The sequence below is a fragment of the Cervus canadensis genome, chromosome 4 (genome assembly GCF_019320065.1).
Source record: "Cervus canadensis isolate Bull #8, Minnesota chromosome 4, ASM1932006v1, whole genome shotgun sequence".
NCBI classification, from domain to species: domain Eukaryota; kingdom Metazoa; phylum Chordata; class Mammalia; order Artiodactyla; family Cervidae; genus Cervus; species Cervus canadensis.
Window position 1 is genome coordinate 24,747,283 of NC_057389.1, and position 7,844 is coordinate 24,755,126.

At 35.9% G+C, this 7,844-nt stretch overlaps 1 pseudogene; it reads left to right on the forward strand.

Moving 5' to 3' along the window:
* Window positions 1-474: 474 nt before the first annotated feature.
* On the forward strand, window positions 475-655 carry LOC122441166 (annotated as a pseudogene).
* The last annotated feature ends 7,189 nt before the right edge of the window (window positions 656-7,844 follow it).

Genomic DNA, 7,844 nt, shown 5'->3' on the forward strand with positions numbered 1-7,844 from the left:
TTACTGGAAAACCATTTGCTGTTTACCTTAAAAATATGTCTGTCATGGATTGCAGTTGTTGTCTATATAAATGGATTAGATTTCTGTCTTTATAATTTCAGCAGATTGCCTGTGATGGGCATTGGTAATTAAATAATAGAAATGTATTCTTTCTCTACTCCCTTTGTGGAGTGTTTCTTTGTTGGGAGAAATTGTGCGTTTAATGATTCTTCTGCAATACTCTAAAAGTAACCTATCTCTTCTTCTTCCCTCTTCCTTACTTCTTACCTTTGTTCCTTTCCTTTAACCCTTCAAAAATTAAGTAATGTGTCAGGAACTGGACAAAAGATGGTATTCAACATCTGTTTTAAATTTAATTCAATATATTTGCATATTGCATTGTTGGGAAATAACTACTATGATAGGTATTTCTTTACACAAAATTGAGTAAGATGGGTCTTTGTCTTCAAGAAACTATCAGAAGAGAAAGAATGAATAATTCTCTCGGCCTTTTGGCTAAGATCAAATGTAGCAATTGTTCTTATCAGTTTAACATCTGATATGTCCTCTATCCGAGGACAATATATTAAATGGATTCTTGGAACTAGGAGTTTGAATCAGAGGCTCAGATGGTAAAGAATCCGTCTGCAGTGCGGGAGACCTGAGTTCGATCCCTGGGTTGGGAAGATCCCCTGGAGAATGGAATGGCAACCCATTCAAGTATTCTGGCCTGAAGAATTCCATGGACAGAGGAGCCTGGCAGGCTATAGTCCATGTGTTCCAAAATTGGACACCATACCTTTTTTCACACTTACACTCACAGGGTTAATGGAATGATAGCAGTGTATGTGTAAGATCCTCTGTAGTGCAGTGGTCAAGTGCAGAGATTGTCACCCCAGTCTCTCTGAATTCAACCCAGTTTTACCACTTATAATACTTTTGCCAAACTCTTCTGTGCCCCAGTTATCTATGAATGGAATAATATTATCTAATGCATAGGGCTATGATAAAGATTAAGTGACTGTGTGAACTGTGACCTTTACAGCTCTGAGCCAATTATAGGAGTCTGTAGGAAGAACACAAATAACCCATCCTGGACAGTGATTTCCATGAATTCTGAAGATAGACAAAGTAGAGATGTGAAACAGTACTATGTATGTGGAGAAGCATTTTTGACTCAGGGTTCTGGGTAGTTAAATTACAGAGCCTGGGTCATCATGAGGATCATCTTTGCAATATTTAAGAGGTTTCTCCTTAGTACAGAGTTCCAGAAGGAATTTATCAGGATGGACAACAACCAGATTTGCAGTTAGATATAGCATGACACCAGCTTATAAAAAGTTAAATTTTGACTCATTGGTAATAGAGGAGATAAGAATAAGGTAGGATTCAAAGTTTGCTTTTCTGATGATTTTATGCTCTGAAACTCCTCAGTATGCTTTTAAATTACACAAAATAATACAGCTTATAAATCCATTTCTGAAAGTTGAGTGGGCGGATGATCTATTTTCCCTCGTTTAAGGCTGCTGTATCTCAGCATTAAGAAAAATTGTTTTTCTTATTTTGCCTGTTTAATTTTTGACACTGTAGGCTGTGGATATTAATCATCAACTTGATGTGGCGAGTTTTTCTTATCTGTTAAAACAGGAATCCATTTATATAAGGAAAGAAAACTTCACTATCTCACTTCAATTTTAATATGTAATATTTGACATGGAAAGTATTCTGACAGCTAATATCTTCATGCATTAGTATCTATCATACCTGGAATGAGAAAAAAAATTGTACCCATACCTATAAGCTTGGTAGTTATTAATGAACAACTGCTTGATCACATTGCTCTCCAAGTGATCAGACAACATTTAGAAAAACATAAATAACATACAGAGGGACTTGCACAGAAGCCTAGGTATTGGATTTATTTGTGAAATTCACACTATCATACTGACATGGCATATACGTGTTTCTTAGATCAGAATAAAGAAAAACTCTAGTTCTGTCATTTGTCACTTTATATAGAGTCTTTACACCCAACTGGCCTCTTCATATACACATGTGCAGCACAGGAATGCTTTTCTCTTAAATGTAGCGTGCACATAAAATATACAGATGTAATGCTACTCATAGGTAATCAAGAAACCTGTCACAACAAATCCACATACTCAAATACCATGTCAGTTCCTCACTGCCCTTAGAGCACTTCAATTTCTAACTGAAATACACATTTTATGTATTTCAAAGAATTTTAGGCTAGAAAAATGGCTAACTCTAATACAGTTAAAATCATAAAAGTATGAAAATTATAATGAATCCCCTCAATGCTTTACAATGAATTTTTATATTTTGTTATATAAATATGTATGCTATAATATTTTCATCTTGTCAGCTTTTGCCAATTCAAAAATGCCTTCATATCTTTTCTTGATGTATATTCCTTAAAGGGAAAGTATAAAAATGTACATGATAAAAATTTAAGTAATGAGGAGTGCAATGAAAATATAATAGCTTACAAAACCAAAAATAGTGAGATATAAGAGGAAATAAAAATAAACAAGGAAAGAGAACATTGGAGTTGAAGAATTTGATACAAATATTGAGATATCAGAGGAGTAAATAGGTTTTTTTGGAAATGCCCATGTTATCAGTAAACAAAAACATGAAACAATCACATTGAAAATAATGTAAGCTACATTACATTATTCTGAAAGTATTCAGAATATTTGATGTGAAACTATGAATTCTAATGTGAAGCTATGACAACTTCAGAAAAGTAAGTAGTTTCCCCAGAAAGCCAATGATAATATCACCTTTTAAAATCTTCATACTGAACAGCTTATACATTTTTACATAAACAGAAATAATATAAAACTGGTTGAATAAATCCAGAAAAGAAGAAATTATGGTATAGTTAAGATAGTGGTATGGTTTAATATTAGAATTTCATATTTTGAAAGCATTTTTCAATTTTTATAAGCTCAGCAGTGTAAATAAATCTACCCATGTTAAAGTTATATTTTCTCTTCTCACTCAGTTCTTAAAGATGAAAATGTAATATATTTGAATGACTACTACTAACTGTATCTTAAAAGAATTAATTTGCACATGAATTTTCCTTTCCTTTGAGTGATAACAAAATTTTCCATATTACATGGTAGAGCTCATGACAAACACGCAACTTTAAACCAATTTATCTAACATTGAATATCTGATATGTTGTCACACCTACCCATTTCACAACCTTTCCCACCTTTGATAATGACATCTTTTTTTAGTTGCATAGGCCAAAAATCTTGGTATCATTCTTCAGTTCAGTTCAGTTCGGTCACTCAGTCATGTCTAAATATTTGCCCCATGGACTGCAGGATGACAAGCCTCCCTGTCCATCACTAAATCCCAGGGTTTACTCAAACTCATGTCCATTGAGTTGATGATGCCATCCAATCATCTCATCCTCTGTTGTCCCCTTCTCCTCCCGCCTTCAGTCTTTCCCAGCATCAGGGTCTTTTCAAATGAGTAAGTTCTTCACATCAGGTGGCCAAAGTATTGGAGTTTCAGCTTCAGCATCAGTCCTTCCAATGAATATTCAGGACTGATCTCCTTTAGGATGGACTGGTTGGATCTCCTACCTGTCCAAGGGACTCTCAAGAGTCTTCTCCAACACCACACTTCAAAAGCATCAATTCTTTGGTGCTCAGCTTTTTTATAGTCTCACTCTCACATCCATATATGACTACTGGAAAAACCATAGCATTGACTAGATGGACCTTTGTTGGCAAAGTAATGTCTCTGCTTTTTAATATGTTGTCCAGGTTGGTCATAACTTTTCTTCCAAGGAGTAAGCATCTTTTAATTTCATGGAATGTTTCTATTTCTCTCAAACTCAAAATCTCATCCATAAATTTTGACATGTTTACCTTTTAATACTAGTCAAGTCAAGCCACCATCATTTTTATATATTATTTCAGGAGCCTCCCAGGAAGGGAAGAATTCAATAAATATTTACTGAATGAATTACTGTGTTAGTGAATATTAACATCATTGGTCTAAAAACCTTCTGGCCAATTAGCAGTCTTCAGTATAGAAATATTTTTTTTAGCCTTATTTGTATCAAATATTGAAATCTCATGTTTTCAGTTAAGTGTAGGTCATCTCTGCTGTTTATTTGCTGAATTGTGTCTGACTCTTTTGAGATCCCATGGACTATAACCCACCAGGCTCCTCTGTCCATGGGATTCCAGGCCAGAATACTGGAGTGGTTTGCCATTTCCTTCTCCAGGGGATCTTCCCAACCCAGGGATCAAACCAATGTCTCCTGTGTTACAGATAGATTCTTTACCACTGAGCCACCTGAGAAGACCCAGGTTATCTCTAGCACAATCGAAAAGTACCGTTTTCCCCATAAGAAGCTATTTTGATTTACAAATGCTGCTAAAGATAATGTTGTATTGCTCTGTCACAGGTAAGGTTAGTTAAAGCTGACAGCAAATTAAATAACTACTTATCGCTGGTTGAATTCAAGCTGCAGGATAATTAAAAGCCTGCAAATTTACTTTCAGTCAAATATGAGTAAAGAAGCAAGGAAGAGAAACTACAAGAGATATTCCAATTTTCCCTGAGGTTTTTGACAATCATTCATACACCAACTTGCAAAACAGTATATTTTCTTTAAAGTACACAAGGAGGTATGGACTCAATTACATTCATATAATAAGTTACTTTAATTATTTTTCAGATAGGGGAAACTTTCAATCTAAATAGTTTTAAAATGTACTGCATTCTATATTCAAAGCTATTTATAGGGGATTTGTATTAAACAATTGGTTTCATTAAGTAATCATTGATTATCAGATTACACTTTAGCTATAGAAATGTGATTTTAGTATTCAGAACAAAGCAAAATAAAGTTAGTTTAATTTTATCAACAAATGTACCAAAGTGGAATTTAAAAATATGAAGTTTGGTGGGTAGGTGTGGAGTGTGTAGAGTTTATAGTCTTCCTAATATTTTATACAATAAAAATCAAAAATTGAGAAAAATAACTAGAGAATGTGAGAGCATAAAGTGGTATTCAGATACTGTGAAATTTGGGCTTCTTATTTTACAGGGCTAGAAATGTTAGCTGTTTAAATAACGTCATGTTTTGGTGACACTCTAATTCAGCTTTACCCTATAGGAATGAATACTGTGATGTCCTACTAAGAATGAATGAGGAAATTATTTCCCCAGCTACTGGTATAAGTGCCAGGAAATGACCCTTAGCTTCCTGTCCTCTTCAGAGATTACCTTTGCTAAAAATGTTGGTCTTGCCCAAGGTCATGCTTCCTTCCATAGGCAGCCTATGTCTAAAAATTGATAAATGTGGAGTTTAAAAGCCAGACCTCCTTACCACATTGTGAAATAACTCTGAAGCCTATTTCACTCCTCACTGAATATGTGAAAGCCTTCTTTGGGAGTGTATCACAATTCAACTTCTCTTTGACCAATCCTTCTTTCTTTCCTGCTTGTCCTCAGTGCTGATCCCAAGAGCACTCCCCCCAAAATTTCATTATTAGCATCTACTCTCAATGAAATCCAAAATCTAATACCCTAGAATGCCCAATTATATGGCACTCTATTCACAGTACTTGTGTGTATGTGTGTGTGTGTGTGTGTGAAGATTAAGGAGTAGAGTTGGAGCTGTGGATTAAAAACAAATAGAGTATTGTGGAAATTTGTGTTGTACTGTGTTTAGTCACTCAGTCGTGTCCGACTCTTCACGACCCCATGGGCTGCAGCCCACCAGGCCTCTTTTGTCCCTGGGGATTCTCCAGGCAAGAATACTGGAGTGGGTTGCCATGTCCTCCTCCAGGGGATCTTCCTAACCCAGGGATCAAACCCAGGTCTCCCACTTTGCAGGCAGACTCTTTACCATCTGAGCCATGAGGGAATCCCACCAGGGAAGTAGAAATTTGGATGAAACTAAATGTATTAGACTATAAATCAACATAAAAACATTCAGGACCATATTTAGTGACTGGCAAATAATATTGCTCAATAAATATTTCATTAACCAAAATTTTCAGAAACAAAGACCTGATCAAGATAAACAAATACTTATATGAAGAATTTTTATTTTTTAGGACTGTAGCTCAGGAGACACAGGTTCAAGAAGCACTTGAATTGTTTTCCACTGGACTACAAAACAGAGGAAGTTTATAGAGGAAAAAACTGCAAGGGCACAGTTAGTTACCTAAATTGTTTTTCAAGAATTTTGAATGGAGCTGGCAAGAAGTAAAGGGTGCTGGTTAAACCAAGATTACCTGGGATTCAAAATGGTTATATGGTTTCAAGAGGGAACCTTGAGCCCACAAATTTGCAAATGTTGTTCTAAAAATGTTTGGTAGTATCCTTGTGTTGGGTACAGTTCAGAAAATTCAGGTTCTCGGTGAAGCAAGGTTGTGTCTCTCACCAGATCCTCAATGGGCACCCACTCCATTTTCTGTGTCTCAACCATGATTACTCTGTTATGATTTCTATTAGTCATCAAGTTGAATCAGTAAGTGCATGAGAAAGACAGTCCTTACTAAATCTACCACTAATTCTTTGACAATTGTTATACTCTCATGATCAATCCCGCTGCCTTGAATCCCCTGCTACAGCATTTTTAGAGCCTATTATGAAAGATACATTCAAAGAATAATGACAGTGATTATTTTCCTGATATCTCCAATCTTCTGAAATCCTAAATTCCACATCAGTAGGCCATCTTTTACATTTTATGGGCCCTCATCACTGTGGTCTCATGAGGTTATAACAAGAGTCAAATTGTAAGTCAACCTGCCCATCAAGCATTGCTTAGTTTTGTTCAGTTCAGTCTCTCAGTCGTGTCTGACTCTTTGAGACCCCAGGGACTGCAGCACGCCACGCCTCCCTGTCCATCACCAACTCCCAGAGTTTCCTCAAACTCATGTCCATTGAGTCAGTGATGCCATCCACCTGTCTCATCCTCTGTTGTCCCATTCTCCTCCTGCCTTCACTCTTTCCCAGCATCAGGGTCTTTTCAGATGAGTCAGTTCTTCACATCAGGTGGCCAAAGTATTGGAATTTCAGCTTCAACATCAGTCCTTCCAATGAATATTCAGGACTGATTTCCTTTAGGATGGAGTGGTTGGATCTCCTTGCAGTCCAAGGGACTCTCAAGAGTCTTCTCCAACCCCACAGTTCAAAAGCATTAATTTTTCAGCACTCAGCTTTCTTTATAGTCCAATTCTCACATCCATATATGACTACTGGAAAAACCATAGCTATGACTAGATGGACCTTTATTGGTAAAGTAACGTCTATGCTTTTAATAAGCTGTCTAGGTTCGTCATTACTTTTCTTCCAAGGATTTCTATCTGCCAGTGATTGTTCTCCCATTTTAAAACTTTATATACAATAGGGTGAATAATGAAAATACATACAGATTTAGATTTTTTATAATTATACTGTGTTTCAACAACAAATTTTAAAAATAAAATTAATATATTGAGGGTCCAAAACACTGTTGTTAAAATGAGGACATCACAATTAATAATGCTGGAACAACTCAACCTGGAAAACACTCATGTTCATCTATGAAATTACCATGGGAGCATATCAGTTTTATATTGCTTCTGTAACTAATTACCACAGATGCACTGGCTTGAAAGAACCCAAGTTTGTCATCTTATAGTTCTGTAAGCATGTTATGGGTATCATTGGGCTGAGTAAAATATCAGCTGGGTTTCATTATTTTCTAGAGACATTGGGTGAAAATTTGTTTCCTTATCTTCTCCAGCTTCTAGAGACCACCTGCATTCTTTGGCTTATGACTCTGCTCATATTTTTAAAGCTCATCTTTTTGC